The 20,866-nt window shown below is 38.9% G+C and overlaps 1 protein-coding gene across 4 annotated transcripts in view; it reads right to left on the bottom strand.

The window, feature by feature from the left end:
* Positions 1–20,866, bottom strand: part of LOC124802452 (kelch domain-containing protein 3) — a 130,560-nt gene that overhangs the window by 36,802 nt on the left and 72,892 nt on the right. The window contains exons 7-8 of one of the 4 annotated variants that reach the window (XR_007017123.1): positions 11,524–11,735; positions 9,979–10,057 (exon numbers count right to left, since the gene is read on the bottom strand). The exons of the other annotated variants lie outside the window; for them this stretch is intronic. The gene's annotated coding sequence lies outside the window, so the exon portion shown is untranslated. Of the gene's footprint in view, positions 1–9,978; positions 10,058–11,523; positions 11,736–20,866 lie in introns of those variants that run through there. 4 annotated transcript variants of the gene reach the window in all.

Genomic DNA, 20,866 nt, shown 5'->3' with positions numbered 1-20,866 from the left:
TCCCATACCTTATCTTTACTACCTCTCCCATCACCTCCCGAAGTCCCACCATCCGGCCACAGAGGAGCATTCTCCTCCTAACTCACTACCACCCAGGACTGGAGCAACTGAATTACATTCTCTGTCAGGGTTTCAACTTCCATCGTCATGCCCTGAAATGAGAAATTTCCTGGCCACTGTATTTCCCATCCCTCCCACAGTGGTATTCTGCTGTCCACTGGACATAAAAAATATACTCATCCATCCTTACACAACCCCTACTGCCAACCCCTTACCTCATGGCTCATACCCCTTTAATAGACCTAGATGCAAGACCTGTCTCATACATATTTCCATCACCACCTACTCCAGTCCAGTCATGAACATCACCTATCCCATCAAAGGCAGAACTACCTGTGAAACCAGTCATGTGATCTACAAGCTAAGCTGCAACCACTGTGCTGAATTCTACATGGGCATGACAACCACCGACAAACTGTGGCCCCAAAACAAATGGATCACCCTGTTGCTGAACATGCTGCCAAACATTGACAGCCTTCATTTCAATGACTGCTTCACAGCCTGTGCCATATGGATCCTTCCCTAACACCAGCTTTTCTGAATTGCACAGGTGGGAACTTTCCTTGCAATACATCCTATGTTCCCAACTCAGTCGGTGTGACCTTTTTGTATGAATCAGTTTGCATAACGATTCAGATTCACGGTTCCAGTTTTATGCCACCAAATGATAAGCTTGTTGGTACAAATAAAGTGTATGGGGCCTGAAGATGGCAAAGTGGATTGCCAAACCCTGATAGCCTTTGATATAAAATAGAATGACCTAAAGTATACAGCTGTTGGGAAAGCTTATAGAATTGAGAAGTTGAAAGAAGTTGCCATCAAGCAGGAAATACTGCAATATGCCGTGTCTACACATCCAGAAAAATGTGCCAATTTAAATGGCATCATAGATATAGTTGTGATTCATAAATAATGTACTCAGAATGCCCTGTTTGGGATATTGGCAATCCACAACTTTACTGGGAGACCTCAACTGTGAATATGGCAGTGTGTATTGTTTTTATGAAGTATGCTGGTTGTGTACAGGTGTTGCTTTCAAATGTTTCTACATCAAGTATAAAGTTTGCTCTATGCATGTAATTCTATTGTAATGTAACTGATTGAGATTTGTCAAAGAAACAATATGACACAAACATTTAATGCAAACCATGAAATATAAAATATTTCATTTCCATAACTAATCTTTCAATTCTCATGTCATTTCATAGTACGACATTAGTGCTATTAAGTTATGCTTATTCTTCTGTAATATTTTTGTAGTTTAAATTCATTATTTTGAAAGTTAAGTAGAAAAGAGTTCTGGAGGAGAAGGGTGGTGACGGAGAGGGAGGTGGTTGATGGAGGGGGGGGGGGGGAGGTGGTAAGGGAGGGGGGGAGAGCAAGGGGGGAGAGATGGGGAGAGACGGAGACAGAGGGAGTGCACAGGTGGGGGAGCGGGGGGGGGGGGGGGGGGTGGGGGGGGGGGGGTGGGGGGTGGGGGGGGGGGGGGGGGGGGGGGGGGGGGGGGGGGGGGGAGTTGTTACAGTTAATGGAGCACTTTTTACAGCATACACTGCAGGCCACATTTCAGATGTTGCATTATGATTTCATATTTTGTATATAATAGTATCTTAGTAGCCATTTCTAGGATTAGCCTTTCTTAAAGCATATTTCAGTTTGCTGGTATAAAATGTAGATAAACGCACGGAAATGTTAAGAATCGGTTTCAATATATTGTCAAAATCAATTTTGTTCATTAACATTGTGAAAAACAAATATGTATCTATAATGACTGATGTGGGAGTGTGTCTGAAAGGTTATGTATACAAGAGGAAATGATATTTATCACTTTATCGTATGCATTGTAATTTTTGTAGTAATTATGAATTTCTTCCAGCACTGTGGTGTCTCATAAATAATATGCACATTTTTCTTGGATTAATGTAATTTGTTTGCTAGAAATGTCAATTTTTGGCACGTGTGCCACCTATAGCAGATCTAAATGTATTTCTAATATGTACATTATGTAATCAAGCAATTACATTAAACGAGTACTAATGGAAAGTAATAAGACTGTTTTCTTATGTAAGACACAGAAACTCATTCTGCTTTCCCCTGTACCTACATTTGTATATTTAGTACTGAATGCATATAGTTTTGGTGGTGAATGCATTTACAATTAATAATATAAATATACTTTTCTAGCTTCATGTATTATCTACCCACACAATATTTATTATTTTTAATGCATATTGTACCTTTTATGCGCTTGGTTTGACTTGACACTCACTATATAGCGCTATTTGTAGGATATGAGTGGCATCTGATGTGGTGTTTATGCAAGATTCAAGTGAAGGAGATGAAGCTGGATGACTAGTCACAAATTAAAAGAAACGAGAGAAGAAAGATGATGTGTCTAATTACCTGCTACCCTGCTATCCCTCCCCCTCCCTGCCCTAGCCCCTTCCTTAGCCCCACCACCCAGTTTTTGTTGTGCCTGTCTGTGACTCAGCATCTCTGCTATACAGTGAGTAGCAACTCTACTTTTCATAATATTGTTACAATCCATCCTGGATTTTCCATCATAATTTTTATTTTTTTTATTTTTATGCATCACATACAACTTAAACACACAAACAATTAGATTTGTTTAAAAAGAAAAAATAATGCAAACGATTACTCTTCATATAGCTCCGGGTATCAAAGATATGTGCTGATCTAATTCAGCCAATATCTACACAATCGTGACACATGGAAATTTTCTTTTTCCTGTTGCATTTATATGCTGGCAGAATTCAAGCATAAATTTTATGCATGAAATTCTGGGGATGTGCGTAATAACAGACTGAGGTTACACATATTTGACACACATCATGAAAGACGTGTATGTCCTAGTTTTCAAAGTGAATCTTTCTATTCCTAAGTTACTGCTGTGCAATAATACTCCCATCTTCTGTAATTTTTGTTTTATTGGCATTCTACATATGAAATAATTGACCAGATAAATCAATAACAGGGATACGTACGTCAATGAACTGATAATGTTATGTAATTAATGAAACTTTCATAAAAAGACATTGATTTTTAAAAAGTTATGATCATTGAAGGGCTTTTATACTGACTGTTATTCTCATTCTTGCATGTGTGTGTCAAATTCACAGTAAATAAGAAAAAAGTATCTAAAATATATTTTACACAAAAAACTCTAATAATTACATCACAAAAGGTCAAGTTGACAAAAAAATTATCATTTAATATGAATCTTCAAGCAAAATCATCTGGATCATGAAATTGTAATTATATTTTAAAGAAAGTAAACAGTTTGTGTGTTGTTAAGAGTGTGCTCAGCTGCCTGGAACTACCAAGTGGACAGGTCTCATACACAGCGCTGACCTAGATAATTTTGTTTTCTGAAACGGTATTTGTCTCATCAGGTATCAAAGAATTTTCATAATCCCCCTACTAATGTTTAGCCTATCTTTCTGTAATGAATTTTTAAGATATTTCAGATTTTGTTGCTCCTTATTTTTGGTTTCAGCTTACTGTTCAGGTTTTACATCCAATAACTGCATGGGTTGTTAAATTGCAAACACTGCTTTTATTTTAAAGCACATATGAAAAGCCAGCTAAACTAAAACAGTGAAAAATAAAATAAAACCTCAAGAGTCGCAGCTGGTTAATGACCTACTAGAAGTGAAGGAATCAATCACTTAGCACTATAACACCCAGAGGGGTGAAAATGACCCTTTTTCGGTTTTTAAGTGCTAGCTATGTTTTGAAGAATGATTCAAGTGACATTTACTTTCATGACATTTAGTGACATTTATTTATTTGACATGTACTTTCATTATACAACCTCTGACAATAAAGTTTGGTGAATGAAGTCAGAACCATCAATTGGGCAACACTGGTGACTAACAACGCTACACTTGCATAGCTGCTGATGTTGACAACCTGCCCCGCACCGTAGTTCAGTTGAGCATTGTGTGTGCTTTGTGTTAGACCTGTTGGATGAAGTGCTTGTTTAGTGCATTGGTTCTGAACTGAGAACAGGACAATGAACCAGCAAAGGATCAATTTAAACGTTTTGTTTTAAGCTTGGTGAGACACCGAAAGAAACACGTGAAATTCTGGTATATGTTCATGGGGATCAAGCACAGACCATGAAGTGTGTGTACAAGTGGTTCACTGGTTTTCGAGGAGGCCGGGAAAGTTTCTGTCGATCCCCATAGTGCATGACCAGTGACTGCCATCAGTGACACAAAACATTGAGAAAGCGACGACATTAATCACAAAGGACCATCGATTAACTGTGCGCATGATAGTGTATGAACTTGCATCTGAACCATGAGTCCGTGTGACAAATCCTTACCCAGGAGTTACGGAAGAGGAAAACATGTTGTCGTCTGGTGCCACATAATTTGACTGATGATCAGAAGCAGGCACATTTAGAGGCTTCACAGGATTTTGTCAAAACGGTGGATGTGGCAGCATATTTCTTGAATCGTATTGTCACTGAGGATGGAACCTGAAACGAAACAGCGAAGGAATGGGTTCTCCAACATCACCTCGTCGGAAAAAGGTCAGAGCTGAAAAACCACACATCAAAACGATGCTCACCCATTTTTTTCAATAGTCAAGACATTATCCACAGGGAATTTCTACCTGAGCGAACCATGTTGAACGCTGTACAGTATGTTGAAATTTCGTCCCATTTCATGCAACATCTACGCAGGGGTACGACCCGAGTATGCACAACAAGGTTCCTGGTGTTTTGTTCACAACAACACTCATCCAAACACAGCCAATATCATCAAACAGTTCCTGGAAAAAAAGGAGTGGTGCAACTTGAACATCCACAATATTTGGCAGAACTCAATCCTCCAGACTTCTTCCTATTCCCCTCGACTCAAACTCGCTTTGAAAGGAAAGAGATTTGATGATATTCCTGACATCCAACGAAATGTAATGCAGCTTTTCAACACCATCCCAAAGGAAGACTTCATGCAAAGTTTCCAGGACATGTATTGCAGAGTTCAGAGGTGCATAGTTATGGGAGGTGACTATTTCAAAGGACAGTAAGGTAACTGTAGTTCAGTGTTCATTTACATTAATGTTACAGGACTATTCACCGAACTTTATTGCCAGAGGCTGCATTAAAAACACACACACACACACACACACACACACACACACACACAACAACAACAACAACAACAGTTTCATTTCACTTAATTGATTATCACTTTTTTCCAGTTTTACCTTTAACACCAGAAGGGTCATATCATCCCTTTAGAAAAAAATTGTAATTTGTTTATAGTTACGCCATACACATATCTCATGCATTCTCAAGCCTCGGTTACTTTACTCTGTAGCGCAATAATTTACTTTCGTTCATATTATTGTCATATGAAATGACAACATTGGACTCTGTTCACCATTGTTCATCATCCCTTGAAACAATCAGTCTTTCATGGTGATTGTGAACTGGAGATTGAAATGAAATGGAAACAGTATTTATGAGTTGAAGAGATTCTTGCTGAGTTACAAAGAGTTATGGAGTGTGATTCAGATGGTGGTGAACTTTTTTCTGACAATTCAGAGGCAGATTTTTTTACCACAGAAATTGAGAGAAGGTCAATCATCTAACACTAATGACTCTGATTCTTCAGATATAGATAATGGAAGTTTACAGTCTAGTAAGTATATTATTATTATTGCTGCTAATTTATGATCATCATATTCTTATCTACATACAATGTTACTGTACTTAATCTAGATTTTATGGTGGCTTTCTTACATTTGTTCTATTATTCATGCTCCATAGAGAGAGAAGAATCATTAACAGAAGAGGAGATAATCCTGCTTCTCAGAGTGTAGAACAAGTGATTGTTTCTTCATAGCCTGATGAAAGACATAAAGAAGTTGCTCCTGATGGAACAGTATGGAGAGAAGCCTTGCCTAATTCATAAGGTGGGCATCTTCCTAATCACAATATTTTGAGAGAATCTCCTGGACCTACACTACATCCAAAAAGAAATGTAAGTCATGAACTTGTATCAAGTGCTTGGCACTTGTATCAAGTGCTTGGCACTTGTTCATCGACAATTATGTAATCAAACATATCTTGAAATGTTCTGTGACACAGGCACACAGAGTAGTAGAAAATGACAGCTGGTCGATGACCACACAAAAACTAGAAGTATTTATTGCAATTATTTATGCTTGTGGTGTGAGTGCTTGCCGAAGTACAGACCTTCACATTTATTGTCAGATTCCTGGGGCCTACCATTTTGTGCGGAAACCATAAGCAGTAATAGATTCTGTGAGATTACAAGATTCCTGAGGTTTGATGAGAAATCTACATGCTCTGTATGATTACAGAATGATTGTATTGGTTTCTGCTGTCTGGAACAAATTCATAAATTCATAGAACAATGTACAATGTGTTACATACCTGTAAGTGACATAACAATAGATGAGCAGCTCTTCCCATGTAAAACTAGGTGCCCATTTACACAATTCATGGCTTCAAAGCCTGACAAGTATGGGTGAAAACACTGGTTTGTGGTAGATGTTGAAACTAAGTATATACTCAATGGGTTTCCCTTATCTTGGTACGGATAGTGCACAATCCCAAGATGAAAGGGTTTCAGATTATGTAGTGGCGCATCTAATGTTTCTTTGATTGGCAGAAATGTCGCTACAGAGAATTAGTTCACTTCACTCAAACTAGCAAAAAAATTGAAAGAAAAATCAACCTCCATTGTAGGAACAGTAAAAGCAGTAAATGCTCTGAAGTCCTTGAAGAGTCCTCTGTATTCTGCAAAAGTTTTAAAACATGATGATATTTTGTTGACAGTCTATCAAGGGAAAAAAGCAAAAAATATGCTAGTAATATCTTCTCTTCATCCTAGTGCTACCCATAAATACAAATGAAAAAAGCTCCACGAACTGTATGTTATTACAACAAAACAAAATTTAGGGTTGACATAGACAAAATGGCGAGGCAGTATTCAGTCAAGGCTTCCTCAAGAAGATGGCCAGTGCACTCCTTCTACAATATCCTTGACCTAACATGAATAAATGCATCTGTAGTATTTAGGGCTGTTGCTGGGAAGAAGATCAAAAGAAGACATTATTCAGCAGCCTGCAGATGAACTATGCTCTGGGCATGCAAAGAGTCGCTTTCCTTGTATGACCATAGACACGTATGAAAAGAATGAAAATTAAGACGAAATGCCACAGAAGAGCCATAAATGTTAAGTTCTCAAATTCTGCAAATGTAATAAAACTATTTCCACATGCAGTGTTTGTAAGAAGATGGTCTGTGGAAAATGTACAAAGGAAACTAAATACAATTGTTTAACTATGAAGTAACTGAAATTTCTGTACGCATGAATAGTTAAATTTTTTATAAATTTAGAACAAAGAAAAGCCTGTCACTTGCTTACACTTGTTTGTGTGTTACCAAGTTCAGTGAAATTTGTTCATATGTCAATAAATGATATAATTTGTGTTTGTTCTTTTTATTTACAACTCTGCATCTGAAAATGGCTATAAACTTGCAAACATAAAAATATAATAAATGTTTAAAATTTTGAAATAATAGTTCACAAAACTTTGTTTAAATGGTAGGGGTCAAAATGACGCCTCGGGACACTCAACAGGGCAGGCAAAGTCTGGGCCTCCGAGTGTTAGTAACAGACTGGAACCATTTTTCCTGTCAGTTGCACGTAAGCTAATTCCTCAACAGTAAAGACCCAGTTTATTCGTAAGTTAGTTTCTTTGATCGTCACTATCTGATAACTGGTTTCCTTTATTTTATGTATCTTCCAGTATCTGGCAGAATGTCACCTTTTGTCCAGCCTTTGTAGGTAACAAAAGCAGTCTTTGAGGGTTGGGATTTGGCTAACAAAAGTTCTGTAGAACCTCATGAAGTACTGATGTGTGTCTCCTGTGGCGTTGTTTGTTAAAATATCACGATAATCGGTGAAAAATAAATAAAAATTACTACCTGTAATTGTGTTATTTGCAGCTCATCAAAATCCATTTGAGGTTGTACAACTGAATTCCTTGATCTCCACCAGCTCCTGAAGGGCTTAGGTCCATCCCAACACCTGAATCCATCTCCCTCCTCAAACCAAGAACATGCACTTATCTTTCACCTCCTCCACAAACCCAACCCCCCTGGTCTTCCTACCGACCATCCCATATGGCTGAGTGCAATCCTCCAACAGAACAAACCTTTTGCTTCTTTTTGAACAGTACCTACCCTCCTACAACCAAGACACTGGTCACTTCCTCCTTCATCACCTCTCCACAGTTCCTGTCCTATTACAGAATATCTCTGGCCATCCCTATGCTGCACCCCATTGGTCATTCCCTTGTGGTCAACCCAGGTGCACGACCTATCCTACCCACAACCTCCTACTGCACTCCAGTCACAGCTGTTTCCTACACAATAAAAGACAGGGCCATGTGAAAGCAGCCATGTAATAGATCAGCTATGCTGCAATTTACTGTGCAGCATTCTATGTGGGCTTTAAAAGTAACCAAGTGTCTACTCACATCGAATGGCCACTGCCAAATGATGGCAAACTGATAACTTGATCACCCAATCGCCGAACATGCTGCAAACCACAAAACAAATGACTTCAATAGCTGCTTCATTATGCAGGTCATGTGGATATTCCCTTCCAGCACTAGTTTCTCTAAACTACGTACACAAGAATTGGCTCTCCAGTTTATCCTGCACTTTCACAATCCCTCTGGCCTAAAACTCTGCTAACCTGTTCCCTATTGCCTCACTTTACCTTTTTTCCTTCTCTCTTCTGTTAGCACCACTCCTTCCCTGTCCAGATCAATGTGCAGCCTTCCACCACTATCATCTCCCATGTGGAAAGCCTCCTCTACCCTCGCCCTCACCACCTTCCTTTCCCACTCCTCTCCTTTTCACCTCTCCCTGTCTCCTCTCTTTATCTCCACCTCCTCTATTTTTTGCCCCCCCCCCCACCCCCCACCCCTCTCAATTTTTCCATCTCTCCTTTATGCTCTACCCTTTATACTCCTTTCATCTTGTTGTGAAGTCACTAAGTCAGCCGTTGAAAGACCTGACTCTTTCCCACCACCGCCTTCTTGTATCCTTATACGTATCCCCTCCCCAGCTCCTTCAGCCCAGACAACTGCTTTCAATAACCAGTCTCACTGTGGTCACATCTGTGTGGTTATGTGTGTGAATGTGTGTATATTTACCAGAAAATCAGCAAGAGCTCGAAAGATAGTGTGAATAGTGTTCCTTCTTATGTATTTCTATGCTCCGCTTAGCAGTCAACTATAGGCGAGTGATTGTTCTTCCCTTATTTTACGCACTATTCCATACAAAAAATCCCATTGTCGAAAAAAAATATATAGTTTTTCTCAATTTGACTACATGCTTCATGAATGTCACTCTTGGAATTTGTGACAGGAACACTGACATGTCAGTCCCTACTACATATGTATCACATGTATTTGTTTTTCTGATGAGTTCTACATCACTGAGGGACCTGCTTTTTGGAACTAACAATGAGTCTAAATAATCAATAATAATTGTTAGCTATTGTAGAGAATTACTTTGGATTTGAAATTTTGTAAACATACGGAAAAAGACCACTTTGAACAGCCACAAGGAAAGCACAACCTTTACTCTTATTTTTTCCAAATGTTATTACCAACTAAAAAAATTAGCTGTTGGACTTCCCAACAACACAATGTAAAGTAAAACTATAAGAGAGTGTTAAAACCATTCAAAAGATTTAGCACACTTACTTTACCAGTTTTTTATATCACAACATACTCCTTTTTTCTAATTCGTTATGTTCAATCCTAATGAATATTATAGCCTTAATGACTTGGAACACTAAAAAAGAAAATGGAGGGAAGTGCAGATACGGGTACCTTAACTCCTCTGGCAAGCTGCTGTAGTCCAACTGATTATTAATAACAATCATAGCACAGAGTGTTCGTAGTGAGGGTGCTGAAAGTTGCAAAAACAAGAAACACAAAATTAATTATCACAAACTGTAACCATTCTAATCAGTAGCTTATCAAACATTTTAATATTTAGTAAGTTTCACTGAAAGCAGCTCAAGAAAGCAGCTCAATTTTCAAATTAAATCTATGTACTTCTTTGTTTAACTATTAAAATACACTGACAATTTATGTTCAGTTTTATGAAGAAAATGTGGTGGAGATTAAATGATAACTAGCCTAATAAGGATGTCAAAAAGACACAAAGTTGGCACAGGAATACGTAGCTGGATTAAATTTCATTTTGCCTAGTACAAACAAAATGAAACATTTGATACGGTCACTGTCATGCAACATAGGAAAGAAAGAAGCACTGGACTAAAAGTAATCTATAAATTGCAATATTTTTAAACAGAGAAGAACCATTATAATCAGAAAGGAAAACTGAAGATGAAAATTTGTGAAGGAATAAGCTCTATGTCAACTTTTGTACTTAGAAAATTATTTAATAGTCCTTCAGGAATTTCTACTTTTATTGTGTTCCTAGTAATAAATCTTGAACTGATAAATATCTTGTAGGAAACAGGATCTGACTAGTTTGCAGGTACACCTGACAAAACATTTTGCTCATATTTGTATGAGTAACTGAATAAATATCAGAAGGTGGCACAAACATCTGGTGATGCATTATGGGACCTCAGTATCTCTCAACTTTAGGAAAACAACATTTCATAGAAGTTTACAGAAGTGGTTACTTGAAGAGCTAATACAACATACAGTCCAAAACAGATCGTCTTATTTTATCATCATGAAATCAAGCAATGCTAGAATGCATGGCAGTACTGTTACCTAGCACATGTGACTATTCTCCATCTTGGTGCAATTATTATTTTATAGATATAAACTAAATACAACAAATAATCCAGGTAATAACATGCTAGTCAGTATATCATGTTCTAGCCCATGTGACAAAAAATCTCAGCACTTACTAACAGTTTCACACTAAGATCAACAATACTACACTGATATTTTTCTTGCCAACAGCCTGTCCTCCCCCCCCCCCCCCCCCCCCCCCACCTTAACATTGTTTCTTTACACTAGGAAAAGGAGACAAAACTGTTTCTTTGTAGGTACAAAAGGGTACTTATTGTCAGAAAGTTTCCAAACACATTAAACTGCTTCTTATTTTGTCTGCCCTTTTCCTACAAAATAAACATGTTTATGGCTGGAATGATTATCACACTGACAACGAAAAGTAGCAAAATTAAATAACACTCTGAAATAACACTCTGAAATAACTCTTCTTTAAAATTACAAGACGTATTAATGGACTAGTCACACATCAACCAGCTTTAAGAAGATAGAATTCTTGATATTCACTGTACTCTTCTTTCAAAAATAGAAATAAGAAAAAATCCAACACTGTTAAATTTCAAAACAAACATGCAACTTACAGGTATAAATGTTACATACCAAAGTCCAGTATATGCATATCATTATGATCCATAAGTTTTGAGTCAATTCCTTCATTGTACAGATCTTCAATTACTTGGTATGACATCTGTCCCTGGTATGGACTTGTACCACCAAATAAGAAAACTCTGTCTCCAACAACAAGACATGACTGCCTCCTCCTCCTGCTTGGAGGTTTCCAAGTGTCTGCATAAGTGTCCAAGTGTTGGTCACTAAAAGAGAAATGCAGGAGTGATACTCTATCGTATTTCGCTATTATGTAATACTGTCCTTCCTGAACAATGTAATTCAAGTGTATACTAAAGACTATTTGAGAATCAAAGAATCAATATCATCATCATCATAATTTGGAAAAGAGGGTTGATTCAGTGTTTATTGTCCTTGATGTCAATGAAACATTACAGATGAAGTATTAGCTTAGTTGGAGAAAGAGGGGAGAGAAAATTAGTAGTTACCTTGACAAAAGGAGTATAAAGGCATTCACTGAAAGTGATTTAGTGAAAACATGAAGAAATAAAATTCAGTACTACCCCTTTGACTATGTTTTGGAGCAGGGAATGTACTCATGAACATCTGATACTGTGTTAGTTTACTACAATGTGCTTTTCATGAAATATACCATTTCACCAATTCACAAAACAAAAAGTAGAATATTTACATGGTACAACTGCACCAAATTGGATTTTCTGTCATCTGAGCAAACAACAACAATCTTTTTTAGCTTCATCACTGTATGGTACAAGAACTATAATTTGTAACTACCGATCTGATATTATGCTAATGATAGGCAATCAGTGTGCACCTAGAATCACTTTCTTGACCCGTGGACAAATGAACACCAACACTGATTCTACATTGAGTATATTACTTGTTTATATTTAACAACTTACAATTCTATATTCATAATAAGAGACAAATTGAGTTTTGATTATGCAAGTATTATAAATTAAGCCTGTAGATAAGAAAAATAGTGGCCATGTGATGGCATTAATATTGTGCTCAAGAAAAAGAAAGTCTGTATTCAAGATTTATTGTCAAGTCGATGTGTTTTACATTGTAGATACATTTTTTAGCATAGTACATACAGCTGATTTGCACAGACTGTTTCATATTTACATGAACAGAAGAAAGTAGAAAGTAATTTGTGTGCGACAGACATTTTACCAAAAGAAATCCTAACTGATGGATTGTTTTTGGGCTTCTGTCTCTGTGAATGATCCCATTTTGTGCTAAATATTTCTAAGAAGGAGTAAACAGTTTTCCTCAATTGTTGTAAGTACTGGTTGTGAGTATGCGACAAGCTTTGATTCCAATCAACAGACTCATTTGAGTCCACAGAATGACCACTTACAAGACCACTGTTTGTAACACCTGAAGACAACGACACAGATTTCATCAAAATGTGTGCGAAATGGGCCTGCCAACTCACTCAAAAATGCAAAAACCAACTCTTTTATCAAGTGTGCCAGAAAGTACTCAGAAGTAACATGAACTCTTAATTAATTGCATTGACTGGATTGAACCTTATGAGTTAATAGCTTGATCTTTTTTTATTAACTGTCACTTACATACAAGAGATTGAAAATTTAACTGTCTGTAAGTAAGGGAATTTGAATATTGTATTTTTGCTCAGATTATATGTTCCTGTTCCTATTTTTGGTTTCATTTAGGTTTTTGCAATGGCTTCTACTTGCTTTTGATACGGACAACACTGCTAAAACTAAAAATAAAATATGCATAATGATCACTTAATTTAGTATTACTGTAACCTAAAACTTCTGTATGTATCAAGCAAGCAATCATTGTACAATAACTTTATTATGAGCAGAAGAACAGAAATAAACATAAAATGTCATCAGTTACATTTGTTAATTTCTTCCAAAGCTTATGTTGGGGATATTGTACTGTGATGAATGCTGTTAGGTGGTTAGATTTGTGTCGTGGTAGTACAATTAACTGGCCACTGAGATCACCAGACCTTAAGCCATTAGATTTTTGTTTATGGTGCTGGACAAACTATGAGGTGTAAAAAAAAAGATGAATATGCGAGATGTACTGCTCGGTCACATCATGGAGGCTACTGCCCTTATTAGGGAATGTGCACAGCCACTTGGACAAGCAAAACAACATGTTCTCTCACGAGTGCACAAATGCACTGAAGTTGATGTTTGTTTGTTTTGTTTTGTTTTAGGGCACAAAAACAACTTGGTCATACACACCCATGTCAAAACTGTAGAACACAAAACCAAAGAGAAGAGTTACAAACGACTACATGTCAATCCCAAACAACGAAAGACAAGACAGCTAAAAACAGGAATGTGGAGAAAGGTCTGTAAAATATGCCATAGAGAAGCAGAGTTCTAGAACTAAAAATTAAATGGTCTTCGCCATATTGCTACAATGGACAAAAAGTAAAACACGATCAACAGCCCACGCATCGTAAGCTAAAATGTCCAACAACTCAGATGGCAAACACAAACGGGAACGTAAGTGGTTAAAAAAGTGGTATTCCATCAGGAAATGGCAGACAATGGGTACGAAGAGGTGGGGGAGCCCCACTCAACAAATGGCGATGGCTACAGAGATAGTGCCCAATACGCAACCTAGTTAAATTGATCTCTTAGGACTGAGAGTAGGTCGTCTAAGCCACTGGGAGAGGCTTAATAGCCAGGAGCTTGTTCCCATGAAGGGAGGATCAACAGTGACGCCAGACTGACGCCACCTGCTGACACACAGCGACACAGAGACCATCGGAGGGAATATAAGAACTAGTAGCCTGAGGTACGAGGACTGCAGCTCTGGCAGCAGCATCAGTGGCCTTGTTTCCTGTCAGACTGACATGGCCAGAAACCCACATACACATCACAGTGACTCTGTCAAGAGTGAACAAGTGACAGGGATGTACAGTATGCAGCACACAGAGGCTTTGAGAAGGGCACTGAGAGAGTTGGAGCAGATGATGCAATTGAAAGGCACGTGTCGGCAGATGTACTGTATGGCCTGATAAAGGGCGAAGAGCTCTGCTGTAAATACTGAGCGTGTTCCAAAAGCTTGTAATGGGGCACCATTTTCTGACACTTTTTTTTTTAAATAGAAATAACAGATATCATTTATACTATCAATTCTTGTGTAGGTGAACATTATCTCCACTGTTTAACTAAAGGAATTTCATATGATTATGTATACCATGGACAATATTTCTGACTACAATGTATAAAAAGAAATTAATTTGTCACAGTTAAAATTACTCTTCTTTTAGAAATATTTGAAATTACAAAATATCTGGCATACTTAAAATTCATATTATTAATTGCACAATCTAATGCTAATTATTAAATTTATTTCTGGATTCATTTATAAAATAATGTTATATCTTGGTGATGATTCTTCTTTTGTCAAGAATGCTTGTAAACTCTTTTGCTTTGTAAACTCCTTAAAATATTGTTAGTACCACAGAATGTAAGTAGCAGTGGGTATGCCTCTGATGGAGACAGATGTATTCTTTATGATTGACACTAACAATGTGATTTGGAATATTAAGTGGAAATTGTAATGACGGTGTGATATTGAAAATGTGGAAAAGAATAAAATTCAGGAGTAATACAGGCAAACCTTCATAAGTTATTTGGTCATCAAGAACCTACAAAATCAAAATTTCAACCACAATAATGTGTCCCTAGACACAATAATTGCAGCGAACAACAAGAAGAGAAAATGAAGATAAGTAAAAAGTTTCTCTTTTGTATATCTTATGCCTCTCGAAGCTTTCAAAACTTGTGCAGAGACAGAGAATTTTAATAGTGACGTGTGGGAGGGTAAGATTACAAGCTGATACCAAAAAACCATGACAAAGGCGCACCTGACACCATGGTCAGTCAGAGCCATCAGTGCACACAAAGGTACAACTGGAAAATTAAATGCGAAGGTCGTGAAACTTAAGGTGACAGAGCAAGGCTGGAGTAGTGTCCTTAGGAAGCAAATGAAGGCCAAGGTGAAAACGGGATGCTGCACGAAGTGAACATGGTGAAGGGTTCACACCCATCGGGAAATTGGCAAGTAGCATGAAGTTAAGCTGCTGGAGCAAGAACTGAAAGCGAACTCCAGGAGGTAACAGAGAAGAGGGACATGCCCTATACTGGTGATGAAAGGAGTCATCGAAGAAGGAAGCATATGATAGGTGGCCACGCATGACAGATGAGCAGCATGCATACCTGCTGAGGAGAAAGTCACAGCAGTAGGACAGCAGTAGTTCGGCAGCTTCTGTATAAAGATTCTCAACTGGGCTAGTGTAAAACTCCACCAGTGGCCAAACGAATGCCGTAATGGTGGATAGTATTGAGATGGCGTAATACGGGCAGACGTGCAGATGCATGAACAAAGCACCCATAGTGTAGTTTCAATCGAACAAGGGACTGGTGCAAACAGAGGAGGGTGGTTCGATCGACACCCTAGGCAGTACAATTGAGGACATGTAGGACACTGAGGGACAGCATATAGGGGGCTTCCAGGTACGACACGTGGGAGGAAAAAGTGTTTCCTATCGAGCATGAGCCCCAGAAATTTCATAGTTTCAAAGAATGGAAGAACAACAGGCCCAAGACATAAAGATGGTGGGAGAAATCAACTGTGCTGCCATAATTCCATACAAACGGTTCTGTCAAAAATGAAAGCCATTATCAATGCTCCATGAGTACAGACAATCGAGACCTAGCTGAAGATTCCGCTCAATGAGACAGGTCCGTGTAAAACTGCAACAGACACAAAATCGTCAACAAAAGGGAGCCAGAGATGCCTGGCGGGAGACAGGCCATTATAGGCTTAATGGCAATGGCAGAGGACAACGCTCAGGATGGAACCCTGAGGCACACCATTTTCCTGGATAAAGGTGTCTGGCAAGGCAGAACCCACACATACCTTGAAGACTCAGCATTTAAAAATTCCTCAAGGAAATGGGGCAGGCTGCCACGGAAGCCCCACATGTAGATAGTATGGAGGATACCGGTCCTCCAGCAGGTGTCATAGGCTTTCTCCAAATTGAAAAACAGGGCCACAGTCTGGGATTTCCCTCAGAAAACCATTCATGACATCGGTGGACTAAGTGACGAGATGGTCAACTGCAGAACACCACGCTCGAAATCCAGACTGTGCAGTGGTTAGTAAATTGCGAGACTTGAGCCATCATACCACCCGAGCATAAGTCATATGTTCCATCACCTTGCAAATTCAACTGATGAGAGAAATTGGGCAGTGGTATAGGTATAACAGTAGCTTAACACCAGCGAAACGGTTAATGGTGCGTACCAGTGACATGGAGGTTAGCCGGGCAAGTGTATCACATGGCAACAATGTTGAAGAGGATCTTCGAGTCGGCGAAGTAGAAGACCATTTGCTTTTGTTTGACTTCTTCAAGCCTTTCTGGGTAGTAGAGGAAGATTCAGATGTTGGGTGGCTGGAGGGACGTAGGAAGTCTTCATGAGAGTATTCCTTGTGTCCTTTCCAGCCCGCTGGTTGTGTAGCTGGTGACTTCGCCCCATGAGGCAAAAGTTTGGTGGCGTGTTGCTGCACAGTTGGAGGAGATGACGGGGATACAACCATGATGCTGGGAAATTTCACAACCACAACACTAAATTTGAGGTTGCATGTCTGTGTGGCCATGTCCTTCATGGAGCAAGATGTAGCAAGAACAGTACTGCAGTTGCCATATGGTACAACACAGGGTTTCTGACTAGCCAACAACTTGTGAGCATCTAGGTAAGGCACTTTTTCTTTCACCCGGATCTCCTGTACACCCCGCTCATCGGGATACATGGGACAATCGCGGGAGGCAGCGGCATGATCGTCATTGCAGTTGATGCAGCAGGGAGAAGGAGGTGGACAATCGCCCTCATGATCATCCCTGCCACTGGTTACATATCCGGCTGGTGTCGATAGAACTATCGAGTGTGGTTGTAACAATGACACTGATAGCAGCACATCGGGTTTGGAATATACGGTCTGACTGTGGTAACTTCATAGCCTGCTATGATCTTTGGTGGAAGAACCACTCTATCAAAAGTGAGAAAGAGAGTGCGTGTGGGCACTAATGAGACATCTACTTTTTTTCATCACTCAATGGACGGCAATGACACCCAGATCAGAGATGTACCTTTGGATTTTTGTCTCTGTCAGACCATCAAGAAGCCTTTTGTAAATAACATCACAGGAAGAATTCAGTGTTTGATGGGCATTGACACAAGCAGGATAGCCATGGAGGAGTGAAGATGCAAGCAGTTGTTGTGCTTGAGAATCAGAAGTAGTCTCCAAAAGTAAAGTACCATTGTGTAAAAAAGAGCAGGATTTCAAAGGGCCAGCAATGGCTTCAACACCTTACTGAATAATAAATGGATTCGGTGTTGCGAAGGACAGGATTTTTAGGTGCAATTTTCAGATGAAAAAAAAAGAAACAGGCGCTAAAATAAGATAAAAATGGGGTAAGAAGATGCTGATTTAATCAACTATTTCAACAAGTTCTCTTTTGTTCATTTTAGTTTATTAAATTGCAAACAAATACATCAAATCATCATTCATTAGAAGAAGGAAAAAACAAAGCCGTTGCATGGGTCATTAAGCCTATCTACCTTTTTTCTATTAGGAGATAGAACATCTTTGTAGTTGCTGAAGCGTATTCAAAATCCACAGAAACCAGCGGGGAAAATTTTGTACTCACTAGGCATAGAAACTCTACATATGTGGCAAATTCCTCAAAAGCCACATTATTCTGAGGACTAGACTCAAGTTTGTCTTTGGCAATGCCATCCAGCTGCTCCCTCATACAAGGAAGAACGTCCTACTGTTTTTTTCCTATTCAAGACCTTGCTCTTCTTATCATTTAATAGGCGCAGTCAGGTACTTGCAACTATGGACACAAAATAGTTCTGTCCACAAATTATGCATTTTCTCCAGTATCAGAAGTTGCTTTGCCTTCAGAATTGCACCTGTGTCAGCTGCATCCAAAGAAAGAACAAACTCTTTAATTTTGGCACACACTATACAAGATCCCCAGGAAGTAATAACCGAGAAATCTGGAGGGACAGGCCATTCATTTCCCTGTACACAACAACACGTCTTAGAGCTTCCCGTATGATCTTTAGGGCAGAGATGAATTGATTTGCGATGGCACATTCATTCCTTATGGATTCACAAACCCTCTGAAGGCCATTGATCAATCATGTCACTTGCTTCATTTTGGGAATAAAGGTTTCAATTGGTTAACAGCTTAAATCAGGAGTGGAGCCTGGTACATAAGCACCAGAAGAACTTTTTAAATCTTGATACCATTTGGCAACAGTTTCTGACAGAAGTTCATGATTGACTGCATTACTGAACTGCCATTGGCTTTCACTTTTAAATTTCGTAAATTTGTGGTAAGACCTTACAGGACCAAACTGCTTAGGTCATCGATCCCTATCATCCACTTTTAACAACATGGGGTTAACTACAAATTAATCATGTTCAATGTTAACATGCAATAACCACTCACAGATGGCAGGTGGCAGCACTAGCAGCGGAGGGCATATAAAGCGCATCTGTGGGGATGCGGAAAACAGTCCAGTTGTTGTTATAATGTGGAAACAGAGTGATTTATCTGATACCCAAAAGCACATGAGCAGTTCCAAAATGGCTAGGTTTGTAAACTGTTTGCCACCACGGTTAAAGTTGACCATGCATGGCAAAATGGCACTATCCAAAATAGGCACTGATATGCTGGTGTGCCACGGGTGGCAGATGATGGGTGAATAATGGCTGTGGAGAAGGTTGCAACTGTTGAGAAACTGACTGTCAAGATGAACCAAGGGGCTACCAACAGTGTCTCCTCAATGACCATTCAGCAAACAATGTTGGGTATGGGCCTCCACAACAGGTGCTTTGCTCATGCACTCATGTTGACTGCTGTTCATTGGCAATGAAAGCTGGAATTTGTACACCATTACTGTAATCCTCTCTGTCCATCTCCTCCTCCCACTATCCCTGTTCAATTCCTCCTTTCTTCTCTACCTCTTTTTCCCCATCTGCACCTTCCATCTATCCAGAAGATGTGGGCAGAGAGAGGGGGAGGAGGAGATGGACAACGAGATGGTGAAGCAGGAGATATGTGCAATACACATGTCAAACCCGTACGAAATTGAAGCCATGGGAAATGGCTAGAGTTAAAATGTATGTGACTTTCAAAGTTGAAAGTTGCTATCTTGGGTTAAGGCAGTGGATTACCTGACTAACATTTAAATAGGCAGGCAGGGTGAAGTTAAGAGTCTCATCTTGATTGATTGGTTTGTAAGTATGGCTTTTGATAACACTGTACAGGCAGACAGCTGTGTGGGCATAATTATTACTTGGAACTTTAAATTATTCTCATGTGCTACCATTTAGAACTTATTATGGGTGCATCAGCTCAGGACAGAAACACTGTGTCTGATTACTAGTGGGCATAGACTCTTAGTCACACCATCAGTGAGTGAACCCTTCTGTGGCAGTGAATTTGTTAATGTACAGAGATTTGTATGTGCTGGCTGAATTTTAAGATTTGCTGCTATTTAGGTGACCTAATTCACAGCTCTATTTCTTAGTTTCTAACCACTACTGCTTAAATAGCACACTGCTTGCACTGTAAAGTTGCATTGTTTTTCTTTTATATTTGTATTGTGTTCAGCAACTACTTGTTTGAACCCAGTACTCAGAACAGGTTCCTATTTGATTTGAATAAATGCATGATTAATACCAATCCTTTGCTTATGAGCCACATTATTGTCCTCTAATATCACATCCTATTTTTTCCATTATTATTCACAATCATTTATTAATTTATTTGCATATTCACCAATGTGCCCATGCTAATTTAAGTTGCCTCATGACTGATCCTGGTTTGTAAGGGCTCAAAGCAATGGTACATGATCAAAACTATGTTGTACTGATGAGCCATATTTAGTTTTAAGGTCATGATCTCTCCTTTTGGTTGTTAGGTACCAATGAATTACTGCTGATGCCAATTAATTTCACATCTTTAATTTTTTACTGAGCCCAAGAGATGTTTCTATTGTTTGGTCTCATTCAGGATTAAAACTGTTGTAGCTAGTATGCTGCAATGGGAGCATCAGAAGTGAGACACACTTTAAGAATAGAATGCATGATATTTGTGAACCGAAACCACAGATCGTATGATTAAATTTTTCTAGACTAAGAAAACTTTTTGTGACTGTACAGAGCTGCTCCAAAATATAATCCATGAAGAGGCTCTTCCAGCTCAAGTGCCAACATGCTGGCAGCCTGGAGCCTGCAGGCAGATGTGATCAAGACTGAATGAACAGCT

This window comes from Schistocerca piceifrons, chromosome 6, assembly GCF_021461385.2.
Source record: "Schistocerca piceifrons isolate TAMUIC-IGC-003096 chromosome 6, iqSchPice1.1, whole genome shotgun sequence".
NCBI classification, from domain to species: Eukaryota; Metazoa; Arthropoda; class Insecta; order Orthoptera; family Acrididae; genus Schistocerca; species Schistocerca piceifrons.
This window is presented reverse-complemented; position numbering and strand designations above follow the sequence as displayed.